This window comes from Onychostoma macrolepis, chromosome 19 (genome assembly GCF_012432095.1).
Source record: "Onychostoma macrolepis isolate SWU-2019 chromosome 19, ASM1243209v1, whole genome shotgun sequence".
Classification (NCBI taxonomy): domain Eukaryota; kingdom Metazoa; phylum Chordata; class Actinopteri; order Cypriniformes; family Cyprinidae; genus Onychostoma; species Onychostoma macrolepis.
The window spans coordinates 29,766,041-29,779,041 of NC_081173.1; the positions used below are offsets into that span (position 1 = coordinate 29,766,041).

The following is a 13,001-nucleotide window of genomic DNA, read 5'->3' on the forward strand; positions in this document are numbered from 1 at the left end:
ATTATCATTATTAGGCTATTTTATATTATTATCATTATTATTGCTATTATTATTATTCTATTTTATTATTAGGCTATATTGTTGTTGTTGTCTTACTTTGTAACTATAAATGTGTTTACTTAAGACCTAACAACAATAAATAATAAAATAAATAATAAATAATTTTTCTGTTTTGGAAATGTGTGTCTCTATTATCCCTTTCAACATTGAGTGTTGTTTTGGCAAAACAACACAAAATAATATGGAATAGAGACCATACAGTCGTGGCCAAAAATATCAGCACCCTTGGTAAATATGATCAAAGAAGGCTGTGAAAATTAATCTGCATTGTTAATCCTTTTGATCTTTCATTTAAAAAATTCATTTTCATTGGATAATAAGAATTTAAAATGGGGGGAAATATCATTATGAAATAAATGTTTTTTCTCTCTCAAATACATGTTGGACACAATTTATTGGCACCCCTAGAAATTCTTATGAGTAAAATATCTTTGAAGTATATTCCCATTCATATTCACAATTTTGAGCACTCCAGGGTGATTATGAACATGAAATTATCCAGCCATGGCTTCCTGTTTCACAGAAATATAAATAGGAGGGAAAACAAAGCCCAAGTTCCCTTAATCATCCATCACAATGAGAAAAACCAAAGAATATATTTCTGATGTGCAGCAAAAGATAACTGAGCTTCACAAATTAGTGAAGTGGCTTTAAGAAAAGAGCTAGAGCAGTGAAAATTCCCATTTCCACCATCAGGGCAATAATTAAGAATTTCCAATCAACATAAAATGTTACGAAACTGCCTGGAAGAGGATGTGTGTCTATATTGTCCTAATGCACGGTGAGAAGGAGAGTTTGAGTGGCTAAAGACTCTCCAAGGACCACAGCTGGAGAATTGCAGAAAATAGTTGAGTCTTGGGGTCAGAAAACCTTAAAAAATAGATCAAACAGCACCTACACCACATGTTTTTTGGGAGGGTTTCAAGAAAGAAAGAAAGAAAAAAAAATCAAGAAAAGAAAATGCTCTCATCCAAAAAGAAAGTCCAGCATATTCAGTTATCAGAACAACTGGAACTTCAAATGGCACTGGCTTCTATGGTCAGATGAAACTAAAAATGAGCTTTTTAGCAGCAAACACTCAAGATGGGTTTGGTGAACACATGGATAAAAAGTACCCCATGTGTACAATGAAATATACTGCTGTATTTTTGATGTTGTGGGCCTATATTTCTGCTGGAGGTCCTGGACATCCTGTTTAGACACACGGCATCATAGATTCTATCAAATACCAACAGATAAAAAATCAATATGTGACTGACTCTGTTAGAAATCTTATAATGGGCCATGTTTGGATCTTCCAACCGTACAATAATATAAACACAAACCTCAAAAACAACACAAAAATGGGTCACTGAGCACAAAACCAAGCTTCTGCTGGCCATTCCAGTCCTCTGACCTGAACCCTGTAGAAAATGAGTGAATTGAAGAGAAGAGGCAGCAACATGGAGCTGGGAATCTAAAGGTTCTGGAGTGATTCTGGATGAAGGAATGGTCTCTGATCTCTTGTCAGGTGTTCTCTAACCTCATCAGGCATCATAGGAGAACATTTAGAGCTGTTAAACTGGCAAATGGAGGTTTCAAAAAGTATTGAATAAATAGTATTGAAAAATAAATTTTCACAGCCTTTGATCATATTTACCAAGGGTGCCGATATTTTTGGCCATGACTGTATGTTATCTCAAAAGAGATACATAAAATGGTGTCTTTGTAGTACAGCACTATTTAAACATGTCTGAAAACTTGACAAGTGTGTCTTATTGGGGTAAATGTAAAAAAGAACAAACGTGTAATGATCTATGAGCATTTCACATATTTCTATGCACACTAATAATATGAAACTACTTTCGCTACACTGCGGTTATACACATGGCCGTAGCCAGGCTTAGAAAATTAGTGAGGTCCGGGGGGTGCTGGGTGTTAAAGAATTGTGTGCAACTCATAATATACACTATAAACACTTTAAAAGAGACAGGCATGTTTGTGATTTGTGAAAGATTTTCTCTGTTTTAGAGGGATAATTTTAAAATCATACCCTATTTACTGCATCAAAATGTGTCAATACTTTACTATGGAGTGGATAATTTTTATCAGTTGCTTAATATTCATGCAACAATACATATTACTGTTATAGTTTTCATTAATAATCATTGCTGTATAGAGGATAACTTTGTCTAGTTTTTAACAAGACTTTGTGAAATTTCATTCTGTAACCTACTTGTTCTACAGATCTGTGTACTAGTGTTTGATGCTACTGTTTTTGACAGAGTTGATAATGTTTCTGACAGATAATATATTTTTTTTGCGTTTCCCTTACCGAATGTCATATCCTCTCAGCAATAATGTTTATGGGCTTTTTTGATTACTGTCAGTTTAAGTGTTGGCGATGCAGTGTTGCCAGATATTGCTATTAAAACAAACAAAAACTGAAAAATAAATAAGAATAAACCGACATTATTTTAAATCTTTTGCAAATAAAATAAGATAAAGATGTTGATGCCCCTAAACTGCAACTTCCCATTTTATTAACTTTCAAATTAAGTGAACAAGACAAGTCAAAGACGCTTATAATAGCTGTGCCCGTGCCCTCTCAAGCCTCGTTCAATCTCGCAGCGATCATTTTCAAACCACGGCATGGACGCTAAAAATTCTTAAAAACTCTCTAAACTGAATTATACGTGTCATTCAGACATTTATATGAGGAGTTTTAAACAGCAAATTAGTCATTCAGAGAACAATAGCTGGCTACGGGCCTGCCTGCAGTACTAGGACTTAAAAATCACAAGATGGTCTGCATAAATAATATGATTTACTAAAAATTACAAAAGTTTAATGGCCCCCAGAATATTTTGTTGTATGAATATCTGAGCATGTAATATGCCAAAAGAAACAAGCGTCTGTGCTTAATAAAAAAATAAAAAATAAAATAAAATCTTTCTAAAAAATTATTCTAGCATTATGCAGTGTTTTTTTTTTTTAAATCAACACTTGAATGTGGTTAAGTTTCATAAAAATGCAACATTTTGAACAAAAAGCTGAGAAAATTGCATTTTCTTAAAAGACTACATCAGGATGAATTTTTATTTTTTATTTTTTTTGGCCAATTAAGCTTTTTGCAATTATTTAAAATGCATCTGATCACTCTGCACAATAATATAGAAAAAATGTGAATGAACACCACAACAACAGTTTCCAAAACACAATATTTATGTCACTGCCGATACTTTTAGCCATGGCTATAAAATCATCTTCATAAAACTGGACATAGCCTATAGAAATAGTGTGAAAGAGCTGTAAAACACATAGATGCGGTATACATGTGTTGCAGGCTTGTAGGGGAATAGCTGATGTGTGAACATCAAGTAACACTCAAGCTCTATTTTTAGGTTTGTGGGTTCACAGGATTGGAGGCGTGTACAACGGTGTTAAACCTCACCAACTCAGCTGCTAGACTATTTAAGTTCACAGGAGGAGAGGCCATTTCATCTGCAAGACTTTTTGGGGAACTTTTTGTTTTAAAATTTGCATTTACGCTCCTACTTTTGTTATTTAGTTCTGAGTGAACATGCGGTTGTTTATCGCAAGCATCGTCGCTGAGCTGTCCATTCAGCATGTCTGAAGTTCTAAAAACATTTGATAAATGTAGTGAGTTTTTCTCTGAATGACAGCCTCCGGTGATTCCTGGCATCCTAAATCCAAACTCTGATCGTTACAAAACAAATCTGTCAAAAATATAGTGTCACAAGTGTTGGTTCAGGATATATACAGTGAGGCAAAAAAGTATTTAGTCAGCCACCAATTGTGCAAGTTCTCCCACTTAAAAAGATGAGAGGCCTGTAATTTTCATCACAGGTATACCTCAACTATGAGAGACAAAATGAGAAAAAAAAATCCAGAAAATCACACTGTAGGATTTTTAAAGAATTAATTGGTAAATTCCTCTGTAAAATAAGTATTTGGTCACCTACAAACAAGCAAGATTTCTGGCTCTCACAGACCTGTAACTTCTTCTTTAAGAGGCTCCTCTGTCCTCCACTCGTTACCTGTATTAATGGCATCTGTTTGAACTTGTTATCAGTATAAAAGACACCTGTCCACAACCTCAAACAGTCCAACTCCAAACTCCACCATGGCCAAGACCAAAGAGCTGTCAAAGGACACCAGAAACACAATTGTAGACCTGCACCAGGCTGGGAAGACTGAATCTGCAATAGGTAAGCAGCTTGGTGTGAAGAAATCAACTGTGGGAGCAATTATTAGAAAATGGAAGACATACAAGACCACTGATAATCTCCCTCGATCTGGGGCTCCACGCAAGATCTCACCCGTGGGGTCAAAATGATCACAAGAACTGTGAGCAAAATCCCAGAACCACAGGGGGACCTAGTGAGTGACCTGCAGAGAGCTGGGACCAAAGTAACAAAGGCTACCATCAGTAACACACTGCGCAGCCAGGGACTCAAATCCTGCAGTGCCAGACGTGTCCCCCTGCTTAAGCCAGTACATGTCCGGGCTCGTCTGAAGTTTGCTAGAGAGCATTTGGATGATCATATGGTCAGATGAAACCAAAATAGAACTTTTTGGTAAAAACTCAACTTGTCGTGTTTGGAGGAGAAGGAATGCTGAGTTGCATCCAAAGAACACCATACCTGCTGTGAAGCACGGGGGTGGAAACATCATGCTTTGGGGCTGTTTTTCTGCAAAGGGACCAGGACGACTGATCCGTGTAAACGAAAGAATGAATGGGGCCATGTATCGTGAGATTTTGAGTGAAAACCTCCTTCCATCAGCAAGGGCATTGAAGATGAAACGTGGCTGGGTCTTTCAGCATGACAATGATCCCAAACACACCGCCCGGGCAACGAAGGAGTGGCTTCGTAAGAAGCATTTCAAGGTCCTGGAGTGGCCTAGCCAGTCTCCAGATCTCAACCCCATCAAAAATCTTTGGAGTCCGTGTTGCCCAGCGACAGCCCCAAAACATTGCTGCTCTAGAGGAGATCTGCATGGAGGAATGGGCCAAAATACCATGTGTGAAAACCTTGTGAAGACTTACAGAAAACGTTTGACCTCTGTCATTGCCAACAAAGGGTATATAACAAAGTATTGAGATGAAATTTTGTTATTGACCAAATACTTATTTTACACCATAATTTGCAAATAAATTCTTTAAAAATCCTACAATGTGATTTTTCTGGATTTTTTGTCTCTCATAGTTGAGGTTTACCTATGATGAAAATTACAGGCCTCTCTCATCTTTTTAAGTGGGAGAACTTACACAAATGGTGGCTGACTAAATACTTTTTTGCCCCACTGTATGTGCATCAGGTGTTTTATCAATCACTCTTCACCTCTTTTCTTTTAATGATTTGTTCTGTAGAAGTTTTACATCAAAGTTTATTCATCTGCCATTCAACCCAATTACCCAAACATGATAAATGTCATTATTTATTCAATCTACTATTGTTCCAAACCCATACACAAAATTAGAATTATGCATTTAATCAGTTAATAAATGCCTGCTTAACTGCTTAATTCCAGTGAATAACTCTGAACGAAACTTTGAGATAACGTCAGAAGACTTGAATGGCAAGTGGAGTCAGACTACTCAAATGATTTTTACTGTGAGGAGCTTGACATATTAATAGGCTGCTTTATGGGAAAAGAACTCAATTAAGATTCCTTTAATTTTATGTTTAATTTGAAAGTGTAACTGCAAACAGGTTTGTAACAACTTTAGGGGGAGTAAATGACAGGAGTTTTGTTTGTCAGTTATTCTATAAATGAGTAAGGTTAATCTTTTATCATTTAATAGCTCTTTCTCTTTCTTGCAAATATCTACAGCTTGATTCTCATGTTGGTGACATGACTGTTCGATATAGAAATCAGGCCATCAATGAAGACTACTTCGAGAACAGCTATAAAGTGAATCGTGGTCACTTATTTCCCAACTGTCACTCAGCTGATGAATTCACTGCCAAATCTATATTCACACTCACCAACATTGTGCCACAATACATACGCTTTAATGCTGGCAGTTGGAATCACATTGAAAATGAGACCAGAGATAGCATGAATACACATTGCTATGACAATAACAATAAAGTTAAGGCCAATGTGCTGACCGGAGCTATACCTGGTAAAAGCAAACTAAACGGTAGAGTGAACATTCCCTCTTACATGTGGACGGCATTCTGCTGCTATAACAGTAAAAGACTGCCCGTCTCTCAAGCTTACTGGGCCCTAAACAAACAAGAAAAGGCCAATGAAAATAAAGCGATCAAACAAAATACCCTGCAGGAATTACAGCAATTTCTGAGTCAAAACTGGCTGAAAAATGTGCCATTTCAGTACCATTTCTGATGTTTGATTTGAGGTCTGTCAAAATGTTTGTTTAGCTTTTCCAAAATTCTAACTCATCTTGTTTTTAATTGCTGTCGTTTTTTCTCAAGTTATTTTTAGCAGTAACAGTACATTGCTAAACATGTCTGAACCCCATATCCTGTTATAAATGGACTGCCTGTAAATGTTTCTTTTTATCCAATAAAGTTTATGCAAATGTTGTCATATCACTGTCTAAATCCAGGGTTCCCAAACTTTTCCATTCCAGGACCCATCCACACAAGTATAATCCATCTTAAAGCCCACCAAAATAATCTTAAATCTTCAGTAGACATCAGTTTCCATATGTATCTCACATGCAGACACACATAGGCTATATATATATATATATATATATATATATATAGCCAGATATTGCTATTTAAACAAACAAAAAACGAAAAATAAATAAAAATAAATAAGAATAAACTGACATTATTTTAAATCTTTTGCAAATAAAATAAGATAAAGATGTTTATGACCCTAAACTGCAACTTCCCACTTTATTAACTTTCAAATTAATTGAACAACACAAGTCCAAAGACGCTTATAATAACTGGATCTGGCAACACGGAGGCTGTGCCCGTGCCCTCTCAAGCCTCTCAAGCCTCTCAAAGCTAAAAATTCTTAAAAACTGTCTAAACTGAATTATAAGTGTCATTCAGACATTCATATGAGGAGTTTTAAACAGCAAATTAGTCATTCAGAGAACAAATTTTTTTTTTGAACATGAAAACTTTACCAAGGTCCTTTTACTAAAGAACTTCACTAAAGGAAACACGGGAAATATGAGCTGACGTTCAATCATAAGATTTATCAGAAGAGAGTGAATTAATAGTTGATTTTATACACCCACACAGCAAAATTATGTTGGGAGATTTGTCACCATGGGTGTTAAAATGATCACTTTCCGGGTGAACATACAGGTCCATCTTTGCTAGTGTTAAAACAACACTGACGAAAGTGTTTATTATACAAACACTGTGTTAGTGTTGAATTTTAATCACTCAGGGTGTTAAGAAATTATTACACACAAGTATACACATTTAACACTTTATGGCGATTAATCCTACACACGCAGTGTATGTATTTAATGTTGATTTAATGTAAATATTGTAAATACTTATTTTAAAATGGTAATGCAGATTAAAACATAAACCTACACTGCAAACTTTAAAGAGTGAATTTAACTCCCTCAACTGGTGAACACTGCACCAATGTTCAGGTAAAAATATTAAAAAATAAACCCACAAAACAATACACGTTTACAATTATTAATTTTTAATTGAAACATTGTAAATCTTTTTCCCTGAGCCAAAATGTTTTCACATTCAATGTTTTAAATGCATGTAAAGAACATATTCTTACAACAATTAAAACATCATAATGTCAAAGCAAATCAGTGCAAAGGTACAAAATACATATTCTTATTTGGTCCATATGTACACTTAAGGTTTATAATGCTTACATTTATCAGCTTAAACAACTGCATCCCATTCATTAGCATCCAGGCAGAATGCATGTTAATGTTCATTGAACAAAGTCTCTGCTAATGGTGTTTGGACCTCCTTGTAAAGAGTAGTTTTCAGCAAGACGATGTGTTTCTCTTTCAGCCAAGCAAGATACTAAAGCATAAAAATTCCATAATATGTTTGCAGATATTTAAGAAACATGCTAAGTTAACACACTTGTTTGAAAAACAATGCTACAGTCAGTTATTTTCCTTTGAAAATGCGCATTCCGGCCCGGAATGTCTGTGTTTGTTATGGTTTATGAAACCCGCTCACTGCCAGTTTACCTAATTGTATTTCGGGCACTAATGCACAATCATCATTTAATTAGTCACTTAATTATCTAATTAACTTTAACTCTTTGAGGACTTGGGATTTGACTTGAGACTTGCTTATGACTCCTCTGGTGAAATCAGCTGCTGAGTTCATGGGTGGAACACAAATATGGCAGGACTTTTACTCTTTGGCCCCTGGACTACCCACCTCTGATACCAATGGTATTTTGTGTGCTAATTAGCAGAGGTGGGTAGTCCAGGGGCCAAAGAGTTACAGTGACTTAATTTTAAATCTATGTAATGCATACAAAAATTGGAACTCCAGTAGTGTTTAGACACACACAGACATCAAGAAAGAGCATATGAATCTCAACAATGGTGACAATCAACAAAATGCTTTATGCTGCAATGCATGAAAAACTCCCTTCATGCAATGCAATATGAATAATTATTGTCACCACTGTTGAGGATGATATGATAAATGTTCTTGTCTAAAAGCCTGATCCTAAACAGGGTTTTTTTTCCCCACCTCGGTATCAAAGCATTATGGTGGCATTTACTTAATATGCCTGTAATAGTTAAGTGTATTTAATAAACCAAAGAGATTTAAGCCAAGAATGTTCACTCATAAATTATAATCTGAAAGCATAAACTAACCCGCTACTGCAAGGTTTGATTCAGTATTGCACAAATGTTTGCTATAAAACAACATTACAATTGTTCAGAAACAAATTTCTTTGAATTTTTAAAAGGCTCAAGAGCCCAGCTAAAGCAAGCACTGACCACAATTATGGTGGCAATGTTTTTTTGCTTTTTTTCTCCAGTTAATTTAATCCAAAGCTGTGGCTGAAGTCAGTTGTAGTTCTTGTGTTTCTCTTTTCTTCAGTGATGTTGATTGTTAACATCAGGTGTTCATCACTAATGCACAATCATCATTTAATTAGTCACTTAATTAGCTCATTATCTTTAACTCTTTGAGGACTTGGGATTTGACTTGAGACTTGCTTGTGACTTGAAAGGAAAGAAAGTTGTAGTCTGACAAATCTGAAGGATTTGTGAGATATCGTTAACTAGTAGAGCCTTTTTACTGTGTTATCAACACAAGGAAGACACAAGTGTAATAAAAAAGGGTTTTATTAACAAAGGGATAGACAAGAGTATCTAACAACTGCTAAATGGATGCAATGAATTAAGACTAAGACTAGACGTTGACGAGCTAAAATTAATGTCTGATGATAAAAACCATGACGAAATTTATGCCGCGTCTTCATTAACAAGACGAGACGGGACTAAAATGTTATTTGAGGACTACCGGACATTCAAAATACATCCTATATGCTAAATTAACTGTCTTGTCTTTCAAAATGTGCGTCTCTGTCATTGGATTACAATCAGACGAGGGGCGTATCTAGTCTCAGTATGGCAGCCGCAGTGGACGGATAGGCGATCAAAACGCAAACTAACGATCTGAAACAATAGCCCCAGCACCCGAAGGGTTAGGGATAGGGTGACCAGACACGTCCCGTTTTTCCCGGGAGTCACAATTCGTTGTCGATTAATTTAAAGTTAGTGACGGCGGGATAGGCGGAGTCGCGCTGATAGAAGCGCCCTCTCTCTCGCGCAAGCTCCACTTCTTCAGTTCTCTTACAGCGCGCGATCAGTTCTCAGCGCTCAAATACACACACAGCAGTCCTGTGTCTATCGTGTAGAGTCAGAGTATCTCACATAAATACAGTCAGTTATGGCTTAAGTGAGCGTAAACAGGTGGATGAAAACTGAATGTGTGTCAGTATTACATGCATGCCTTCCGTCTTAAAGGGACAGCATTCCTAATTATCCGTGTCATAAATGTTAACCAACAAAAGATGTTAAATAAATGTATACTTAAGTAAAGCTACTGTATCTGAAAAATGAGTTTAATTTGTATCTCTACCAAAAAATGAAAATGTATTCCAGTTTTTCCAAATTCAATCCTTGATTCAAATTTCTCATAAGCTTTCCTGTAGCTCAAATAGTAGAGCATGGCACTAGCAACGCCAAGATCATGGGTTTGATTCCCAGGGAAAGCAAGAGCTGATAAAATGTAAAAACTGTAACTTGAATGCAATGTAAGTCGCTTTGGATAAAAGCGTCTGCTAAATGCATAAATGTAAATAAGCTTAATTGATTTGGTCTAAAAAGAGAAGAATTGATGCCTATTTTTGTTTGAATACTACATATAAAATAGCTACCAAAATAAATGTTGTTAACTGCACTTTGACTAAAAGTAAAGACTAAAAGTTGACAAAAATACAATGACTTTTCGTCGACTAAAACTAGACTAAAACTATTAAATACTCAAATGACTAAAATGTGACTAAGACTATTAAGCATTTTCGTCTCAAGACTAAGACTAAGACTAAATAAAAATGCCTGCCAAAATTAACACTGCAATCAATGGATAAAGTGCAAAAGATTGATAAATGGAAGTGACAGAGTTGGATCCGTTTCAGAGCCTTGAACACGAAGCGCTGGTGGACGATGAACTTCTGAGAAGGTTCTTTGGTCTGGAACACGCAAACCGGAGCCTTGAAGGTGAAGGTTCTGAAGTCTGTACAGAAGATCCGGACCACCTGGAACACGCAGGAGGGAAGATCATTGACGTTGACATTCGGAAGTCATTGCAGAAGATCCAAACAGGATCGCTGAAGAGGCGATTCTGAAGTCGTTGGAGAAGATCCTGGCAGCTTGGAACTCGCAAGCAGAGGATCGCTGAAAAGAAGATTCTGAAGTCATTGCAGAGGATTGGGGGGCACTAAGCTTGTGGTCGTTGTTGCTGTGGCAGTTTCCAAACTCCCCAAACTCACTTCTTGCAGAACTTCCTTGTTTCTCCTTAGAACCTAATTTTGCAACAACATCTTAGCGCAAGGTCGACCACACCACTTAGCATACTTCTTTATCCTGGAGATAACCTTTTATTCCTTCCCTGAGAAGACGAAGTTTGCAAGTTGGCACCTTTCAGATCCAGCATTCTGATTGGCTGGCGCTGTCAGAGGTGGCCATGGTATGGCCTCTCTCTGGCATGAGGTCTATTTACATAGTTAATGTCCACGTTTGCAACAATGTCTTTATAATGTTTTTCCTATGCATTATTCACTTTCCAGGAATGGGCTTAAAGCAGTTCCTGCCTGGGGGTTGCTGTATGTTAATGTTAACCCACCCCCACCCACCCCACAAGAGGTAGTGTCGTTATCCTGTTAAAACAAAAGGCATTCTTTGTTGTCAACACGCCTGATCTCATCAGAACATAACTTTCCATGGTGGGATCAAGAAAATTGCATGTTACTTTTTTTTTATTTAGTACTGTCCTGAATAAGCTATTTCACATAACAAATGTTTATATATATACTCCACAAGACAAAATAATAACTGAATTTATAAAAATGACTCCATTCAAAAGTTTAATACTGAATCTTAATACTGTGTTGTTTCCTGGATGATCCACGACTGTTTAGTGATAGTTGTTCATGAGTCCTTTGTTTGTCCTGAGCAGTTCAGCTGCCTGCTGTTCTTCAGACAAATCCTCCAGATCCTGCACATTATTTGGTTTTCCAGCAAAATCTGCATATTTGAACCCTTTCCAAAATGCATGATTTTGAGATCCATCTTTTTACACTGAGGACATTTGAGGGACTCATGCATAACTGTTACAAAAGATGACAACATTCACTGATGCTCAAGAAAGCAACACAGTGCATTAAGAGCTGGGGGTGTGCACTTTTTGAATTGGATGATCAGGGTAAATTGTACTTATATTGTCTTCTGAGAGACATGTAAATACTTATGTAGCTTCTGAAGTGTAATAATAAATGTTTAAAATCTGTAAACAAAATAAGAAAAATGTACACCCCCTGGCTCTTAATGCATTGTGTTGCCTTTTTAAGCATCAGTAAATGTTTTCACCTTTTGTAATAGAGTCCCTCAGTTGTTCTCAGTGTGAAATGATGGATCTCAAAATCATACAGTCACTTTTGGAAAGTGTCCAAATATGCAGATGCTGGAAAAACCAAATAATGTGCAAGAGCTGGAGGATTTTTCTGAAGAACAGCAGGCAGATGAACTGCTCAGGACAAATAAGGGATTCATGAACAACTATCACAAAAGATAAAGTCGTGGATCATCCAGGAAATTACACATAGTATTAAGATACAAGGGTATGTAAACATTTGAACGGGGTCATTATATAAATTCAGTTATTGTTTTGTCTTGTGGAGTATATACATATGTTATGTTAAATAGATTATTCAGGACAGTACTACTAAATAAAAAAATTACAGTTTTTCATGATCCCTCTTATTTTGTTAAAATTAACATTTAACATATTCTGCAAGGGGTGTGTAAATTTATGAGCACAACTGTATATATATATATATATATATATATACAGGTGCATCTCAAATTAGAATGTTGTGAAAAAGTTCATTTTTTCTTGTAAGTTAATTCAAAAAGTGAAACTTTCATATATTTTAGATTCATTGCATGTAAAGTAAAACATTTCAAAAGCTTTTTTTTGTTTTAATTTTGATGATTAGAGCTTACAGCTCATGAAAGTCAAAAATCAGTATCTCAAAATATTAGAATATTTACATTTGAGTTTCAATTAATGACCATCGCTACACTATAAATCCCAGGTATCTCTTGTTCTTTGAAACCACAATAATGGAGAAGACTGCTGACTTGGCAATATATCCAGAAGACGATCACCGACGCGCCCTCCACAAATGGGGGAAAGTCACAGAGG

At 36.2% G+C, this 13,001-nt stretch overlaps 1 pseudogene; it reads left to right on the top strand.

Moving 5' to 3' along the window:
* Positions 1 to 3,668: 3,668 nt before the first annotated feature.
* On the top strand, positions 3,669 to 6,417 carry LOC131525176 (endonuclease domain-containing 1 protein-like; annotated as a pseudogene).
* The last annotated feature ends 6,584 nt before the right edge of the window (positions 6,418 to 13,001 follow it).